The following is a 9,413-nucleotide window of genomic DNA, read 5'->3' as shown; positions in this document are numbered from 1 at the left end:
CTACAGGGTGTTTCTCAATCGCGAGTACGCTTGCTTGGTAGCACATGTCTGCCGAGCATCTTGCTTCAGAAGCGAGTCAAGAATACTTCCTGGCATTCGGAAAACGAAGAGTGGAACACGCTAGCAAGTGTGCAGGTGTGCGTCATATGAGAGGCCCCACCTTACATCTTCCGCCACAGATTTGGGGAAATTGGTCCGTGCGCAAAGCATTGTGGGGATTTTAAGACCGCGGAGTCTACTCATGTGCAGCCTCGATATTTCTCCAAACGGAGTACGCCGGGCTCTGTAGATTTCCAAGTATGCTGGAGATTGGAACAGTACTTCGGCGGCACTCGATGACGTAGTATGCTTGAAATAGTGGCTCTGAAGCAGCTTTACTCGCGATTGAGAAACACCCATAGTTTTCTATAGAGTGGCGAAGTCACGCCCATCTACTTCCGGTCCATGGGACCTTATTTCGGAAAAATTATGTATTGAAGTCAATGGAGAGAGAAAACGTATCTTTCGATCCCGTTTGAATTGTGCCATGAATTACACATATGATGTTTGTCAATCTTAAAAAATAATTTCCATGTCAAAAAAGTCACAGTTTGTCGTAAAACTGTTGAAATATAAGACTATGAAAAATACGCAACTAGAAAGACTACAAATCCCAGAGTTGCGTAAGTGATGTCACAATTGTTTTCCTCCACTAAGAGATAGCTAAGATCAGCGCCATATAGATATAATCTATCTATATGGCGCTGGCTAAGATAAGATAACTTTAACAAGATGCCTGTGTGCTTAGTACCAGGTTGTTATCATACCAGCAATGGGTCCTGCTCGTTCTTTTGCTTCCCGTCTGATGAAAGGACCAGGAGTGGCTTGATCAAGTTAGCTACCTAGCTAGTAGCTAGCACGTTAGTTAGCATTACAGCCTTGTCATTTTTATTAGCCTTAACATGAAGTAACATTAAGTAACCCAAAATGTTAAACAGTAAGAGTAGTAGTCATATTTCGTGAACCCTTTGAAGAGTACTGTCACCGGTGTGATCATTCTATAATACACAATTTAAGCCCGGGGGAGAAATGCTAACGCTAACGCTAGCATCGGCGATCGGCGATCTTTTCTACTTCATGCTATCTGCACAAATGGTTGAAATTAAAAAGACCAGGCAGTTCAGAGAGAATCAAAGGAAGGCAGGCAGGCAGCTTTGCATGACATTCTTCAGGACGTGTTTCATTGTGGTGATAGTGAGGGTAGTCAATAGTTTTGTTGATAAGACAGTAGTGACGGCCATCTTGGTGACGTGTGTTGTTGACCAGAGATGTAGTTCATTGAGCGTTTCACACAAACAAATGTGTTACTTCACAGTTTTACGACACATTTTATTTTTTTTGACTTGCAAAATTATCTTTTAAATTGACAAACATCATATGTGTAATTCGTGGCACAATTCAAACGGGATCGAAAGATAATCTTTCTCTCTCCATTGACTTCAATACATAATTTTTCCGAAATAAGGTCCCATGGAGGTCCACCGGAAGGGGAGGGACTTCGCCACTCTATACAGCGGACTACAACATGGATGTATAATAAGAACGAGGGACTACTGTAAACTCATCTAGAGACTCTGCACCGTGCTCTGATGCTGTTGTTTTATGCTTTATGAACGTGGACAACAGAGAAACATATTCTTCATGACCAAAGTTGGAATTGAAATAAAAAAGGAAAGTGAAACTTATGTCACCCTCTCCCTCCGGTCCACATTAATACAAATGATCCCAATACGTATGATTGTATGAAAAGATCTTAAAATCAATACAAATGTATTTATTATAAACGTTAGTCCTTAACATCTATCACTGTGTATATCACCATTCAAACATCTCTTAAAAGTGTAACAAACCCCACACAGCTCAGTAAAGACTGTGAAATGTTGACTTTATTTGATCATTTCAGTAAAAACTAACGTTCATATTTCTCTTTTTGATTATAATACTGATGAACGTTCAAAACAAAGCACTTTGGCAACTTACCACATACGTTTTAAAATGCTTAATAAGCACCGTAACTTTCATGATATCATTTCTCAGTCATAATCGGTTGTTTCCGCGAACGGCCGACTGTTGTGTGACGGCAAATGCCGCGGCCGCAAGGCATTGTGGGGCAGCATTTTCTCCTCTCCTTTCGGTTAGGGAGGTCCAGTGGTTCCTAAGCTAAAGGAGGTTATAAAGGAAGTTTGAAACCTCCTTTCCTTTCATTTAGAGAATTCGAACGGCACTTATCATGGCTGCCACTGACGGACTTCCGGGTCATTTCACTCCGTTAGGAAGGTTCCTAAGCTAAATGGACTATTCGACCGCAACCAGGGTGTCCTGGAGGGGGTGGGACATATTGTCCAGCAGGGAGGACAGCTTGGCTGCCATTTTCCTGTCTCCCACCACCCCCACAGTGTCCAGAGGACTCCCCAGGACAGAGCTGGCCTTCCTTATCAGTCTAAATCTAAGAATTTGAAATAGTGAGTGGGACAGAGTCAGGTGTATTTCTGCCAATCTGATAGGGGTCTGATAGGGAAAGAAAGATCCTGTAAATCAGGGCTTCTCAAACTCCGGACCAAGGTCCGGATCCGGACCGAACTGCAAATCAATCCGGACCGAACCCTGTGTCCCATTATAAAATAAATAAAAAGATTATGATTCTGATAAATATATGTACATCATTGTGTACGCGCGTCTTGTGTCTGACGCGTGTCTGATTGTGCCTTTTTTGCCGAGGTTCAAGGCATTGGCTACAGACAAACAGTGCCATTTCTCCCACTAGTTCAAGCCATCATACTGTATGTATGTATTGAATGTGTGTGTGTATATTACAGGGGCGCCGTTTGCCGACAGGCAAGGCAGGCAAGTGCTTGGACCAGAAGGGGGCCCCCAAAGAAAGTAGATTAAGAAGGTCCACAGCAACGACAACATGAAACACCCTTTAATTTACTGCAAGGACATGTCGGGAAACCCCCTCAAGGGGGCCCCATGCATAGAGCGCCGTAAGAAACATTTTCTTAATTTCAGTTTCGTTGCTCCGTGCTTTCGTGAGCTTTTTCCCCATCTGTCACTTACATGTGAGCGGTTCCAGAGAAATATTCTCCCTCTGGCTATTTAGAAGCTTGAGTTGTTGTTTGTATTTTATTCAGCTATATATTCAATTCTGAACTGTATTTTCCTTCAGGGAACATTTTTTTTTGTTAAAACTGGGGTGAAAATGTGTCTCTAAAGGCCGACGATTCATACATACAGCACCCGTCAAAAGTTTGGACACACCTTCTCATTCGAAGGTTTTTGATTTATTTTAATTATTGTAGATTAATACTGAAGACATTAAAACTATGAAAGAACACATATGGAATTATCTAGTGAACAAAAAAGTGTTAACAAATCCAGATGATTTATATTTTAGATTCTTCAAAGTAGCCCCCTTTTGCCTTGATGACAGCTTTGCACACTCTTGGCTTCTCTCAGTAGGCTTCATGAGGTCGTCACCTGGAATGGTTGTCCAGCCGTCTTGAAGGACTTCCCAGAGGAGCTGAGCACTTGTTGGCTGCTTTTCCTTCACTCTGCGGTCAACTGATCCCAAACCATCTCAATTGTGTTGAGGTCGGTGATTGTAGAGGCCAGGTCATCTGACGCAGACTCCATCACTTTCCTTCTTATGGCGCATTTCCACTACACGGCCTCGCTCGGCCTCGCTCGGTATGGCTAGGCCTCGTTAGGACTGGCTCACTTTATGGCGCATTTCCATTACAGTTTAGGAACTGGGGTAGTATCTATAGTAACGCAGTGTAGGCGGAGCCGTGACGGCATCTTCAATGAGAACCCCAGAAAAACAACACAGCCGTTAGCTGTTAGCACTCAGAGTTCACAGCTCCTCATATATGTTCAGAAACTAGACAAAAGTGAAACAAGTACAAACCACAGACTGTCTGTGTCATGGCGAATACAGTCGCTGGTTTATTTATGTCTGTATAGGCCGTTGTTGTGAGTGTGGACGGTCGGAGCATATACTGCGTTAGCTTAGCCAATCTCCATTTAGAAAACATGCATTTTAAAAGGTTTTTCGCCTGCCGTCTGTCTGCAGACTTGTCAAAGCATTAATTCATGGTTTTTACTAACCGGTATCAGTATGTTGTTACTTCGGCATCATTTTGAAACGTGTATTACAATTAAATCACGGTCAAATATGTCCATCTTGTTGTAGTTGTAGCCCCCTTGCCAGCGATTCTCTCTCTAGTTTAGCATACTCAGCCCGACTCAGCCTCGTTGTCTCTGGCCCTAGACCCACGATTTTATGAGGCCAGAAAAACTGTGAATTAGGACCCGCCGGCCGGTACTAGGCCAAGTGGAAACGCAACCAAAAACGGGCCGCTGACGTCACAGTCCTCTTAAACCGTGCTCTGCGCTGTATAGGGCTGTGCGATTATGGCAAAAATCATAATCACGATTATTTGGGTCAATAATTGATATCACGATTATTAAATACGATTATTCATTGACTTTGAAAAAATCAATTTATTGAACTTTAAAACAAATACAAATAATAATTTGAACAGTATCTTTTTAACTGTTGATTACCCTGAACATATATAGTACACCAAAGTACTCCGGTGTGAACGCACCTATTGGCTCAGTACTGCAACAGCAGCTAAACTAACACTGGTGTGGTGAAGCCGACCGCGACATAATTCAGTCCGTTGGTAGATCAGCGTGCTGAGATGCAAACAAAATATTTGAAAATATGGTTATGCTACACATCTGTGGCATCTTGTAAGAAAAGAGAGACCTTGTTGGTAAGAATAAGGTTGAAATAACGTTATCAAATAAAGTACTTTAATGGTACCAGTATCACCAATGGTATTAGTACTTGTATCATTACTTTGAAAGATACTCAGCCCTACAACCAATTGCTGTTTCTTAATATATTTAGTGAATCTTTCAATATGTAACCACAAAAAAATAAAAATAAAACAATAAATCCTTCTGCCAACACCAGTGACAGTGATTCCTGATTATCTTAAAATCCCTGAACTTTTCCCTGAGTCTACACTCTTCACTCAACAATCCCACAGAGGTCTTGTCACATACATCATAATTGACATCCACCTGGGCCATAAAGGCTTGTATAAAACATTCCTGCATGTTGAGGCATGACCACCAAATTCCCCATCTGTGTGCACTCACTCACATACACCTGTTGGTATGTTGCTTTAACTGACACCTTGTGAAAAACTTTCATGGCAAACATTCTTTGGATAGTATTGCTGACTACTTAAGAAAATAATGTGGGTTGTTGTGAAATTCAGTCAAATCAGTTTCCATGCAAAGTAAAGAATGAACATGTGTTTGCTGATGGGGGATTTTCACTGTTATGCGGACATCCTTTCTATCATCTTCCTGGTATGAATTCTGTCTTATGATCTCACCATTTCAACCACTAATTGGTTGAAATGAATTCCACTCACTCATCCGTCTACATTGTTAATAACTCATTGGCATTGTAGACTTGAAGAAACAGACTTTTTCCAGGTTATCTCGCACCTGGCTACACAGCTTCTGATCTTTAGAATGACTCAGGTGCCATTGTTCAGCCTGGAGATCATCCTCTACAGCTGTGTCTGGGACACACAGCATTTAGACACCAACAGTGTTGACTCATGCACCCATTCCCTTCAGTGAATCAGTCTTTCTAGGTTGTGTAGCTCAGTTGATCCATTGACTTTAATTAAATGTATTATGACAACACATTTCACATTACTGAATTAGGTTAGCTGAAACCAATACTATTAAATGTTACCTAATATTTTTTATTTAAACCTAATAGAGTTATGTGAAATGTATTTGCATAATACATTTAATTATAGACAACATTTCAGTTTTTTCAGTATATGTTTTCTTAACCATTTCTCCCTGATCTTGATAGTAAAGTCATAAGTTCAATGAAAAATGTCAAGAAAAATTGCCCTTCTAGGCTATTTAATAACCCTATGGTGGGTATTACTTTATGTGCGTCCATAGATGTCATTTGCTGGGTCCCCACCACTTTTTAAACTATAATTTGTAAAAAAAAGTTCTGAAAAATAGCTAGCACAAAGACATGTAATCAATTAGAACTCTTTGAGGTTTATTTGCACAAGACTTGAACAATCTCAAGTTTGTTCACTTAGGTGTATTTCTGTTGACCAAGGTGTTGCAATTTGGATATGTTACAAATGTAATAATAGTAACATTTGAAGAAGAAATATATAAAAAATACTGGTGTCACCCAAAAAGCAGTATACATTTGTTTGACTACTTAAGTGCATTAAAACATATGTAAACACAACATTGACACATCACTGTAGCAAATGTTGCCTAATAACACATCCAGCAGACAGAGCAACTTGCGCTGTTACGTATATGAAGTTGTATTTATGACGACTGATGCTGCTTAAAAGGAGGTTTATTACCGATCCAATACAGTAGAGGCTATAAAACCAAAACAAGGTGCTTATAAACGCTTAAAGTTGATCTCTTGGGAGGAAAAGTGGATTAAGGGCAATTCATTAAGTAGAACAGGTGTGGGACTCCGGCTGTTGCTCGACCACAGTCAACACCCAAAGCAGAACCCCTATTGCCCATACCTTTGGCCTACCAGCCACGTAATTTTGCATTTGACATGTTGCATTTGACATAAAAAATGCTTCAAGTAGCCTGCTATCTGAGAGGTTTGCTTCATCTCAGTAAAAGATCCCCTAATTTATGTGGAAAAGTTAAGGGGGTGGAGGCACATTCCATAAGTGCTGTAGGCACTTATAGAAGTTTTGGAATCTCCATGGAAATTAAGGCCAAACATAAAGCCCCACAGTTCTTTTCCAAGTATTTCACTCAGACTTTTAGGTCAAAATGTGCTCCAAATCTTCTAAAAAGAGAGGGATTATTTGCAACCAATTAATAATAATAATAATAATAGATTAATTTTGTTAGCGCTTTTACAGGTGCTCAAAGTCGCTTTACAAAGATAGTGAAAAGAAAAGAACAACAAATAGTTAAAGTCAAATAAAAATCAAGCAATACAAAAACAATCACACATTAAAAGCCAGATTGAAGAGGTGAGTTTTTGTAAGTTTTTTGAAGGTGGTGAGGTCAGTGCAGTCTCTGATGGGTTGTGGGAGTGAGTTCCAGAGGGAGGGGGCAGCGACGGAGAAGGCTCTGTCCCCCCAGGTTCGGTGCTTGATGCAGGTCGGGATGGATAAGAGGTTGGCTTCTGATGAGCGGAGGCAGCGGGAAGGGGTGTGGTGGTGCAGCAGGTCTGTGAGGTAGGGGGGGGGGGGGGTGATTGTTGAGGGCTTTGTGCGTTATGAGCAATACTTTGAAGTCGATTATTTGACGGACGGGGAGCCTGTGGAGGTTCTGGAGGACGGGAGTGATGTGGTCTCGGGAGCGGGTGTGGGTGAGGGGCGGGCAGCAGAGTTCTGGATATGTTGGAGTTTATTGAGGAGGTTGGATGGTATGCAGAGGATGCTATTGCAGTAGTCGAGTCGTGATGTGATGAATGCATGAATCAGAGTTTCAGCAGCAGAGGAGGAGAGTGATGGGCGGAGACGGGCAATGTTTTTGAGGTGGAAAAAGGCGGTCCAGGGGCCTCATTTATAACGCCTTGCATAGGATTCACGTGGGAAGGTTGCTTACGTAGTACAAAGCAAAAAAATAGGTACAGAAATGTTCCGACATTTTCCGATTCACAAAACATTGCGTACCGGTGAGGGAAGTGCGTACGGCACTTGAAGTAAAAAGATATGATTCTAAACTGTATTGAAGTAAACATGTATTATTTTGAATTGTATTTTAGTGAACATGTATTGTTTGAACTGTTTTAAGTAATCACATATATAGAAATTATATTCTCACTTACAACTCACTGACCCAGAGATCCTGTTTCACACACATACACCTCCTTCTCACCAGCACACACACACATATTCTTTTCAAGGTTCTTTCTGGGCATCATTATATTTGTGCACAAGGTTTAATTGTATGAGAAAGAATAGTTTATGTGAAATATCCCATGGGAAAGTAAGGGAGTGGATATCGGTGCAGAGATAAGATTGACTTTGCCCTTGAGGAACTTCAGAATCTCACGTTCTGGTCAGAACTCTGATTCGCTGTATTGAACCCGACCAGAAGTGAATCCAACCAGTAAAAACACCTGGGGGAGTGAGCAGCTCACACAGCTCCTCCCCACGGACTCTCTAATTCGCTTCGGAGTAAAATGGGAAGGAAGAAGTCAACACATCTCCGCCCCAAAATATGAATATGAATACTGTTGTTTTTGTATGTAAAATGCTTTCTTGTTTGATGAGTGGTTGGTCCCGATACCTGTGTCCGCATCGCATCACAAACCTGAAGTCCATGCTTTCTTGTTTGATGAGTGGTTGGTCCCGATACCTGTATCCGCATCGCATCACAAACCTGAAGTCCGGAGTACTCTGTAAAACTTGTATACGTGTTTTGTTTCCTACCAGTAAACTCAGATAATTGTTATAACTTTTGATTCCGGTGTTTTCAATTCCTTTCTTTATTAAATAGAGGTCAGCCTCATCCAACGAACGGCGCGTAGCGGAGGGGGGGGGCTATCAGCCACCACCATAGGTGTTCTGCTCCAACAAATGGTGACCTGCCCGACGTGATGAGTGCTTATCTCTAGAAAGGAACACCGACAGCCAGCGGACGGAATTCAGTCCAGGGGAGGACATCGAGATACCGTTGACAACTAAATCAAGGCGCCATATACAAAAGGTGAGCAGACACCTGTTTTGACTATCAAAAATCTGTGATTGATTATACTAAAAAATGTAGAGTTGTCAGCGGCGTTCTCTGTGTTCTTAGTCACGGTGGGAAATACAATACATATTTTAGTTGGGAATAGTGGGATAGTGCTTAAAGTCAGGTAGGGCATTCCTGTACCTAAGGCACAAAGTGTTTGTAAGAGGCGGGTAGATAAGTCCCGTCCTTAAACTCACTAAAAACGAACGCTGCAAGTTTGTAAAAAACAGATGGGTTAAATTCCCCGTAAGTCATGATAAAATTGATTAATACGGTTGGCTTGTAGTGCTTTAATTAAAGGCTGCGGGGGTGTAAAAAACAGAAGGGTTAAATTCCCCGTAGATCATGATAAGATTGATTAATACGGTTACCTTTCGTAGTGCTTTAAATGTATAAAATTGCTGTAATTGTTATATTGTGGGTGATACAAGAGGAGAGAGACGCGACCTCCAAATAATTATTTGGAACGACCGAATCTCATCACAACTCTTGCTGTGGGGATAATCAGGCTCATTAAACGTGACGATAAAGAGATTTTGTTGACTGGGTTCCGACTCCTTGCCTGAAGCCGCAATCGCCGT

This window comes from Trematomus bernacchii, unplaced genomic scaffold, assembly GCF_902827165.1.
Source record: "Trematomus bernacchii unplaced genomic scaffold, fTreBer1.1, whole genome shotgun sequence".
NCBI lineage: Eukaryota > Metazoa > Chordata > Actinopteri > Perciformes > Nototheniidae > Trematomus > Trematomus bernacchii.
The sequence above is the reverse complement of the archived record's forward strand: the minus strand, read 5'-3'. Positions refer to the sequence as shown.